This window comes from Sus scrofa, chromosome 7, assembly GCF_000003025.6.
Source record: "Sus scrofa isolate TJ Tabasco breed Duroc chromosome 7, Sscrofa11.1, whole genome shotgun sequence".
Lineage (NCBI taxonomy): Eukaryota > Metazoa > Chordata > Mammalia > Artiodactyla > Suidae > Sus > Sus scrofa.
The window spans coordinates 25,566,871-25,575,799 of NC_010449.5; the positions used below are offsets into that span (position 1 = coordinate 25,566,871).

Consider the following 8,929-nt stretch of genomic DNA (forward strand, 5'->3'; position numbering starts at 1 on the left):
TCCATTTCATAAAATCCTCCCGCCTTTAAAAAAATTATTGAAGTATAGTTGATTTACAATGCTGTGCCAATTTCTGCTGTATAGCATAGTGACCCAGTCACATATATGTATGTGGGATCCGAGTCGTGTCTGAGACCTACACCAGAGCTCATGGCAATGCCAGATCCTTAACCCAATGAGCAAGGCCAGGGGTCAAACCCGTGTCCTCATGGACAGTAGCTGGGTTCATTAACCATTGAGCCACAATGGGAATTCCCATTGCTTATCCATTTAAAATGCAATAGTTTGTATCCACTAACCCCAAACTCCCAATCAATCTCACTCCTCCCTCCTTAGAATCTTCCTGGCTGGCTTGCCCTGGAGGGCTGCTGATGGTATCCTCCATCCTGTGATAATAGATCCATCATTCCTGGAATACATGTTGTCTCTTTTTCTGGCTTTATCTTCTCTTTGGTGGAAATACCTCCTCTGGCAACTTCCTGAGAAAAGTTGAATGAGAAGTAAGAACTTCAAAACCTTGCATGCCCGAGAATGTCATTAGCTCCTTCTCACACTGGATATAGGTTCACTGGGTGTATAATTCTGGTCGAGAATTATTTCCCTTCAGCATTTCCAATGTGTTCAGTTTTCTGTGCTTTTAAATTTTTGGTGGTTTCTAGCTTTGTAGTCTCCAGGACACACAAAAGTTAATTTTGTTAGTAAAGTAACTGAAGAGGTAACTAAAAATTCCTTTTTTAGCAGTCATATTATATTCTTACTCCAACTACTTTGTATGTGAACTTTTTTTTTCTCCCTTTCCTCTTCCCTCTGAAAGATTTTAGGATCTTTGTTTCTAGAGTTGTAAGGTTTCATACACTCCTTGTCTATACCCCAGGTCTTTTTAAAACTACTATGCAGTAATCTGGAATATTAATGTCCTTAACTTTTAAAAAAGTTCTTGAATTATTTATTTGAAAATGTCTTCTCTATTTTTTTCTGCTTTCTCTTTCTTAAATGTCTATTGTATATAATGGGATTCTCAAACGCTCAAATTTTATCTTTTCATTTCCATTTTTTTCTCTCTTAACTCTTTTTGATTCTGGAGAGTTTTCTCAATTGTATCTTCCAATGTTTCTATTCAGGTTTTCATTTCTGTTATTAGATTTTAAATTTCCAATAGCACTTTTGTTCTTAAAGATTCTGTTCATGATTATTATTTCAATTCATAAATGTATTCATTAGAACATAGCATTTTTCCATTTAACATTTGATAGGGAAACTGATCATATGTAGGGATATTTGCTGCTGTTGCTTAAACTCAATGATATATATTTATTATAAATATTCTTGAATCTTTATAATAGTACTCAAGATTAAATACCAGAAAATTAAATACTAAATAATGTATAGAATTGAAAATGATAAACACTCAAACATTAGGCCAAGATAGGTCAACAATGATTAAAAAAGTACAAAATTCACAGTTATATCCAAATCTGGAATTAATTTTTTTCTTTCTTTCTTTTTTTTTTTTTTTTTTTTTTTTTTGCTTTTTAGGACTGCACTTGAGGCATATGGAAGTCCCAGGCTAGGAGTCAAATTGGAGCTATAGCTTCCAGCCTACTCACAGCCACAGAAACTCAGGATCTGAGTGCATCTGTGAACTACACCACAGCTCACAGCAATGTGAGAATCCCAACTCATTGATTGAGGCCAGGGATCGAACCCACATCCTCATGGATACTAGTCAGATTCATTTCTTCTGCACCACATGGGAACTCTGGAATTAATCTTAAGAAAGAAGTTTAACAGAACTTTAATAAACTAAATAGATTGTTTATGTGCTTGTGATTAGAATTGGCTCATAATAGAAAGACTCTTTAAAGCAATGGTATCTTAGTCAGCTCAGGCTGCAGTAACGAAATATCATAGACTGGGAAGCTTAAATAACAGATATTTATTTCTCACAGTTCTGGAGGCTGGGAAGTTCAAGGTCAAGATGGCAGCAGATTTGGTGTCTGGCGAAGGCGTTTTTCCTGGTTTGCAGACTGCTACCTTGTTGCTGTACCCTTTGTATATCGTGGTAAGGGAGGGAGGAAAGGAAGGAGAGAGAGAGGGAGAGAGAGACAGGCAGTGGGGATGGAGAGAGAGAGAGAGGGAGAGAGAGAGAGAGAAAGAACTTGTGTCTCTTTTTTATGGTCATTAATATAATCATGGGGGATCCACAAGGGACCCACCCCTAGATCCACCCCTTCGAAGGGTCCCATCTCCAAGTACCATCACACTGCATGTTAGGGATTTAATATGTAAATATTTGAGGGGAACACAATTCAGTCCACACAGCACATGATCATTTTAAATGAAATGTATCTGCATAATACATATTCAATTTTCATATATGAGGTTGCATATAATGTTAAATAGAAGATAAGCATGGAGAAAATGTGCATATTTAGAAAAAATATTACATTAAAGTCTTACAGTATTTTGTCATACTTACTATTTTTTGGAATATCACATCTTTTTGTCTATGAAAACAGAAGTGTTTTTACTTTTCAATATCCTTAAATGCAACTTTAAGAACTGTTGCTCAAGCAAATTTATAATATTCTAGGGCTTCCACAGTGTGAGCTTTAGAAATTATTTTAAGTGAGACTGGAAAGAAGACAGTTATTTTTCTTTAATTTTTACACATCCATTGAATGAAAAAAAAAAATAGGAAAAGAGGAGTTATCTTACCAGAATGAATTAGGCCTTTTTTTTTTTTTTCTCTTTTGATGCAATTTTTCTGACTAGTCTTCTTGGCTGCAGTAAGATCAGCTTTGGATCAGAGTTAGCCTGGTTCTCCTCTAACTTCTTTTCCATTCTCAGTAACTCTGTCTAAATTATCTGATTCTCTGGAAGAAATACATCAAAGTTGAGGAGGGTTTCCTTTCAGTCCGGAGTGGGGCAAGGGAGACATTAAACAGCCACAAATTTTCTGAAGCTACTGACTCACCTGTAGACTTAGACTTTATCTCTGGCACAGACAAGTGCAGGGTGTTGACTCTTGGTAAAGACGACATGTGTAATGATGTATTAATGTGATCTCATGAAGGAGTTGTTAAAAGACACTCCAAGACTTTAAAGGAAGGTCTGAAGTTACGTAGCAGCAGTAGGTCTGGTTGACCAAGGACATGGGTTAGAGAAGGACCACCGCTGAATAATAATGGAGAAAACTGGGGACACTGCCGAGATTTAGATCCTAGGTCTTTACTAAAACAAGAAGGCAATGAATGGGTACTAAGACGATAGGAAGTGGTCTTGGTTTAGCAGGAAGGGGTCCAGAGTTAGCTGCATTACAAGAACAAAAGCATTTTTAAAAATATTGCTTTTCATATGAAAGCAGAAGTCAGAATCAGAGGGGCAGGAAGGATACATTTCTCTTCCATTCACAAATATTTAATGGCAGAGGTAGAATGAGATTTGAAAGCATCTTCTCTCTTGCAGGTTGGCTTTTACAAGAAGCAGAGTTTTGAGGTGGAGGTGAGCATCTGAAGGTTTGTTAAGAGTGCTCTTGGGATTAACCCAAGGGAAAAGAGTAGAGATAAAAGCAAGTGAACGGAGGGAAAAGTCAGGCCTTGTGATACTCATGTTTGACTCCAGGGAGCTCTGGTGCTGGTGGCCTTTGCTTTGTCTCCAGCTGGCTGGGATGCCAGGTCTTTATACCTGTGCTTCGATGTCGAAATGGAGATCAGCCCTTTGTGGGGGATACCTGCCAAAAAATCCTCAGAAAAATTTGTTTAACTCTTAGATTGCACTGCGAAGAATATTAAATGGAGAACTGTGATTGACAGTCTATGAAACTCTGATTAACGAATGAAAGAGCATTGGACCAGGAATCAACATGTTTGGGTTCAGTTCCTTCCTCTGCCACTGATTGTGAAAAGGCATGGTTCCTGGTTTCTCTTACTAAATGTAAGGTGGTCCATTAGAGGTATGAAAACTACTACAAAACTTTAGTGGCTTATTGTCTCAACACGGCAATATATTATGTGTGTAAAAATCACCTAGATATCTCAAATATTATATTTTTTCTAGTCGTTATATCATTCTCCAAAGCTTAAATTAGATGAACTTCACTTAGTAGTTTGAATCTTGTTTATTTCCTTTACTGCTCCCTAGCTGACCACAAAGCAGAGGCCTTACAGAGCAATGAAATATTCAAAAGGCAGTAACAGAAGTACATAGAAGGATGATCTTTGTGTTGGATGATCAGCCCTTCATAACTTGTACCTTTTCAATCTCCCTAAAAGGAATACTCTAAAATAAAGACCTTCTACTATGTCAAATATTCCAAAAAAAGTAAACATTAAAAGTTGTACTGCATTGTTATTTTGCTGGAGCAACATTGCAAAGCTCATATGATATTGATGAAAACCTAATCTTAAGGTTTATATAGCAGTTTGGAATGATTTATGAAAAAAATAATAGTACAACATTTGGAATGGATTTCTAAGTCAGGGGCTTGGGGAGGTGATTCAGAAAATTGCTACAGTGGTGACGTGGATCACTCTTTACTGCAGAAACTGGTGCTTAATAGATAAAGAGCTGATTAATCTTAAAAGATTTACTGTTGGAGTTGGGGAGATTTGCAGTTAGAGAGCTATTGCGACTTCTGTAAATCAAAATAGGATAAGATTCTGGATGGTTATGGGATACTAAACTGAAGCAAAATTAGCCATCAAATGAAAAAAATCATATCCATTTGAGTATGACTTTTCACCAATATCCTCAAATATATGTATGAGGGTGTTTATTGAAACACCTTAAAGAGTAACTGGAAAAGGTGTATTGTAGGCAAATGTGTTTCATTATTATGCAGATACAATGTTCTAGGTTACATTCTCTGAGAAACGGATTCGGAGATGGGGTTTAGCTCATGAGATATTTATTATGAAGTGTTCCTGGAATCAGTATCTGGGAGGGGTGGGGAGCAGGGTTGAGCGTTGGGAATAGTCAAGCTGCAATGTCTGCCTGACCATAGCCTCTGGACCTAATGTGAATGATCAGAGTTGGTCCATCTCGGACAAAATGGCCAAGTCTCTTTACCCTCGCTCCATCAATCGCTGGACAGAGGCTGCCCCGGGGCGGCAGGGGTGGAGGGCAAGCCTTGCAACTGAGGCAATCCTTGCAAGTGCTGCCAGCTGAAGACATTCTGCCAGCAGCATTTCTAGCAGCTGGCGCTACAAATTCTTCACTGGGAGGTTCTGGATGGCAGATCTTGTCCACCATACAGACGACACACGATGGGTTTAAATATCAACAAATTCAATACTCAAAGCGGCAGCACATGATCTATGACTAACTGACCATGGACTTTGGTTTCCTCATTTTTTATTGGTCACTTCTATGCTAGATCATTGAAAATTAATACATGTAAAGATGCTTAGAATATTCACTGTAATGTAATGCCCACTGTATGGAAAGAGTGGTTTTAAAATAGTAATATAAATTCCTGCATTTAGAGAGGGTGAAATAGTCATAGCTTGTATCATCCTAATAATTGCTCTGTACATTTAGATTTTCTGCCAATTGGAATGTTTTCAAGGAAAACTTTTCATTTATTATAAATTTAAAAACCAGGGAAAGAGAAAACCTTGAAACTGTGCTTCATATATCAGTAGCCCATGGAATTTCCATTATGTTTATAATATGCGCTCCTCGTATAAGTTTCAGTGTTTCTACATTAATACTTTAGAATTTCTTTTGTCTTAATCACAAGGTTTAGAAAACTAAATGTATAATCTCTGAAAATATAATTTAAAAATTATAACATACACTCTTAGATAACTTGAACAACACAAAAGTTAACTGAAACTAATTTGGAAATATAAATTCAGTCTTAAGCCTTAAAATGTAGCTAGTTATGTGTTTGTTATATACTTTGGCAAAAGTTGAAGGGGTTTGTTTTGTTTCAAAATAACTATGGAAGTTAAAGAATGTGTGTGATTTTCTTTTCCTCAAACTAATTTATATTTAATATTTGTTTTCTGATGAATTGACTTAAAGGTTCATATTTCAGGGCTTCTCTGTCAGCAGGAAACTTGGCAAAGAGCGTTGCAGATAAAACATTCACTGGTGGTGAGGCCGGCAGCCAGGGGGCCAGTTCCCTGCTGCACTTGACTTTTCTTTTACTTTAAAAGGCAAAGGGGGAAGGAAAAATTTGTAGGAGACAATTTTATGAATGACCTTTTCCCCCACCAAACTCTCTAGACGCCCCATGAAACTACTTTTCTATGGAAATAGATATTGAATAAATATAAATTTTGTATGCCCTTATGGAATAAAAAAATCAAGTTACTTTTTTTATTGAATGCTTCTTATGCTTCTGCTGTTCAGTGGCCCTCTACTAAAAAAGATAGAATATTCTTGTTGAAGAAATCATAAACTACAATCACAATCACTGATTTTTTTTAAGATAAAATTTAGAGGAATATAAACATGCTATATAACTTTTGGTTTTTCAAGTTCATCAGGCAACCTGGTGAGATGTCATAAAAGACTGAAGTTACTGATGGGTCATAGGAAGGATACCACCAATTTTTCTGAAAGAAGGCACAAAATTGAGTAAGCTGGTGGCATGGTTATTTCTGCCCCCCACATTATAAAGTGAATGAAGCAAACACTAAGGCCACTGAGAAGAGTTCGGTATTCAGAATCTGTACATTCTTACGTTAAGTGAATACAGGAGATTACATCAGCTAAAATGGCAAATTGAGCAGTGAGAACCCCCAATATGAACAGATACACACAGATGGCGAGAGTACTCACTCACAAATCTCTCCCTCTGTATTTTATTTTATTATTATTATTTTTTTGTCTTTTTGCCATTTCTAGGGCTGCTCCCGCGGCATATGGCGGTTCCCAGGCTAGGTGTCTAATCGGAGCTGTAGCCACCGGCCTACACCACAGCAACAGCAACGTGGGATCCCAGCCGTGTCTGCAATCCACACCACAGCTCATGGCAACGTCTGATCCTTAACCTACTGAGCAAGGCCAGGGATCGAACCTGCATCCTCATGGTTCCTAGTTGGATTCGTTAACCACTGAGCCACGACGGGAACTCCTCTCCCTCTGTATTTTAAAATGGAGTTTAACTAGAGATAAATCCTAAAATAAATTATAACCTAAATAAACTTGAAATAATTCAGTTCCAAAGACAGTACCGGGCATCCGAAATGATCAACTAGGAAGAGTTAGGGACATGATACCAACATTCTAGGTGGGGGAAATTTCCAGCATTTCTTAGTTGTATCACCTGAATTCGAGCATCTCCTTTTAGATTACCACAGAGGGACAACCAGTTTGATCAAGATGCCTGGAAAATAGAGCAATTTATCCAAAGACATGGTAAGCTGGAGACTCGAGAAAAATGAGTAATGCGATTTTTCTACTGTTTCTTCAAGTCCCACTGAAATCAGTAATTCTCAAAGTTTGGTCCCTGAACCAACAACATTTCCAATTACTTGGGACCTTGTAACAGAGCCTCCATAATCATCATATCCAGCTTCCATTCTTTGGTTCATTGAACATTCATTAATTAAAAAACACCAACATTAACATCATGAATTGATATACTGAATACGGAATTGTAAAGTTAGCTCTGATACCTGATTTTCAGATGTGATTCTTTGACACACGTAATGCTGTTTTTAATGGCATAATTGCTTTTTTCGTCCTTCAGGATGACATTGAATATTTTGATCAACAACTTTTTACAATGTTGTCCACTAAAAAAAGAACATTGTTGTCCATGTTTATTCCATTCTTCTCCAAGGCTACACAGGATGATTTCATGTTCTCATTCTGGAAGAGTGTTTAGTAACATCCTTGCACAAGAAATAAATTCTTTAAGGGATGAAATCCATTTCAAAAAATGGAAGTCCCCGGGTGGCTTAGTGGGTTAAGGATCTGGTGGTGTTGCTGTTGTGGCTTGTTCACTCATGTGGTGCAGGTTGGATCCCTGGCCTGGGAACTTTCACATGCTGTGGGTGCAACCAAAAAAAAAAAAAAAAAAGTCATGGCAACTACCTTAAAAAATTGTACACTTCAACTCAGAATTTATATTCCTATTAAATGATAGTGCTCTTTTTTAATTTTATGATTTTTATTTTTTCCATTATAATTGATTTACAGTGTTCTGTCAATTTCTACTGTATGGCAAAGTGGCCCAGTCACACGCACATGCGCGCACACACACACACACACACATGCACATACATATATTCTTCTGCTCACATTATCCTCCATCATGTTCCATCACAAGTGACTGGATATAGTTCCCTGTGCTATACAGCAGGATCTCATTGCTTATCTACTCCAAATGCAATAGTTTGCATTTATTAACCCCAGACCCTCAGTTCATCCCACTCCCTCCCCCTCCCCCTTGGCAAGCACAAGTCTGTTCTCCATGTCCATGAGTTGCTTTTCTGTGGAAAGGTACATCCGTGCTGTATAACAGATTCCAGATATAAGTGATATCATATGGTCTCACTATCTCCTTTTTTGGAACTCACTGTTTGTTAGACTGCAGAGTTCTGTTTCATTGTTTGCTGCTTCAGGTGAATTCTCCTGTTCTTCTAACCAGAAATGGTTCCTGAGCTTCTTCATTTCACTTATATTTCCCTTTTTCTGTGAGTTTAGGGAAACCAACTACTTTAGTCTTGGAGAGCTATTTCTATGCAAGAGGACCCCTTTGTATTTTGTGGTGGGTTACTATTATTTTTGGCATAGGAGTTTGGATATTTGCTGTCTCTTTCTTCAGTGTGAGCAGTATATCCCCTTGATAGGGTGCTGAGTGTGTTTCCAGGGAGAAAGAGGCAATGGGCAGGGCTAGAAATCAGTGCCTGTTGCTGGGCTCTTGATAGTAGTGAGGATCTGCAGGAAGGTGGAACAGGCTACTCCTAGT

The 8,929-nt window shown here is 37.7% G+C and overlaps 1 long non-coding RNA gene across 1 annotated transcript; it reads right to left on the reverse strand.

Moving 5' to 3' along the window:
• On the reverse strand, window positions 205-5,314 carry LOC110261501. The gene is made up of 3 exons (XR_002345635.1): window positions 2,719-5,314; window positions 1,948-2,048; window positions 205-479 (listed from the first exon to the last, which is right to left on the reverse strand). It is a non-coding gene; the product is annotated as an uncharacterized LOC110261501 (long non-coding RNA).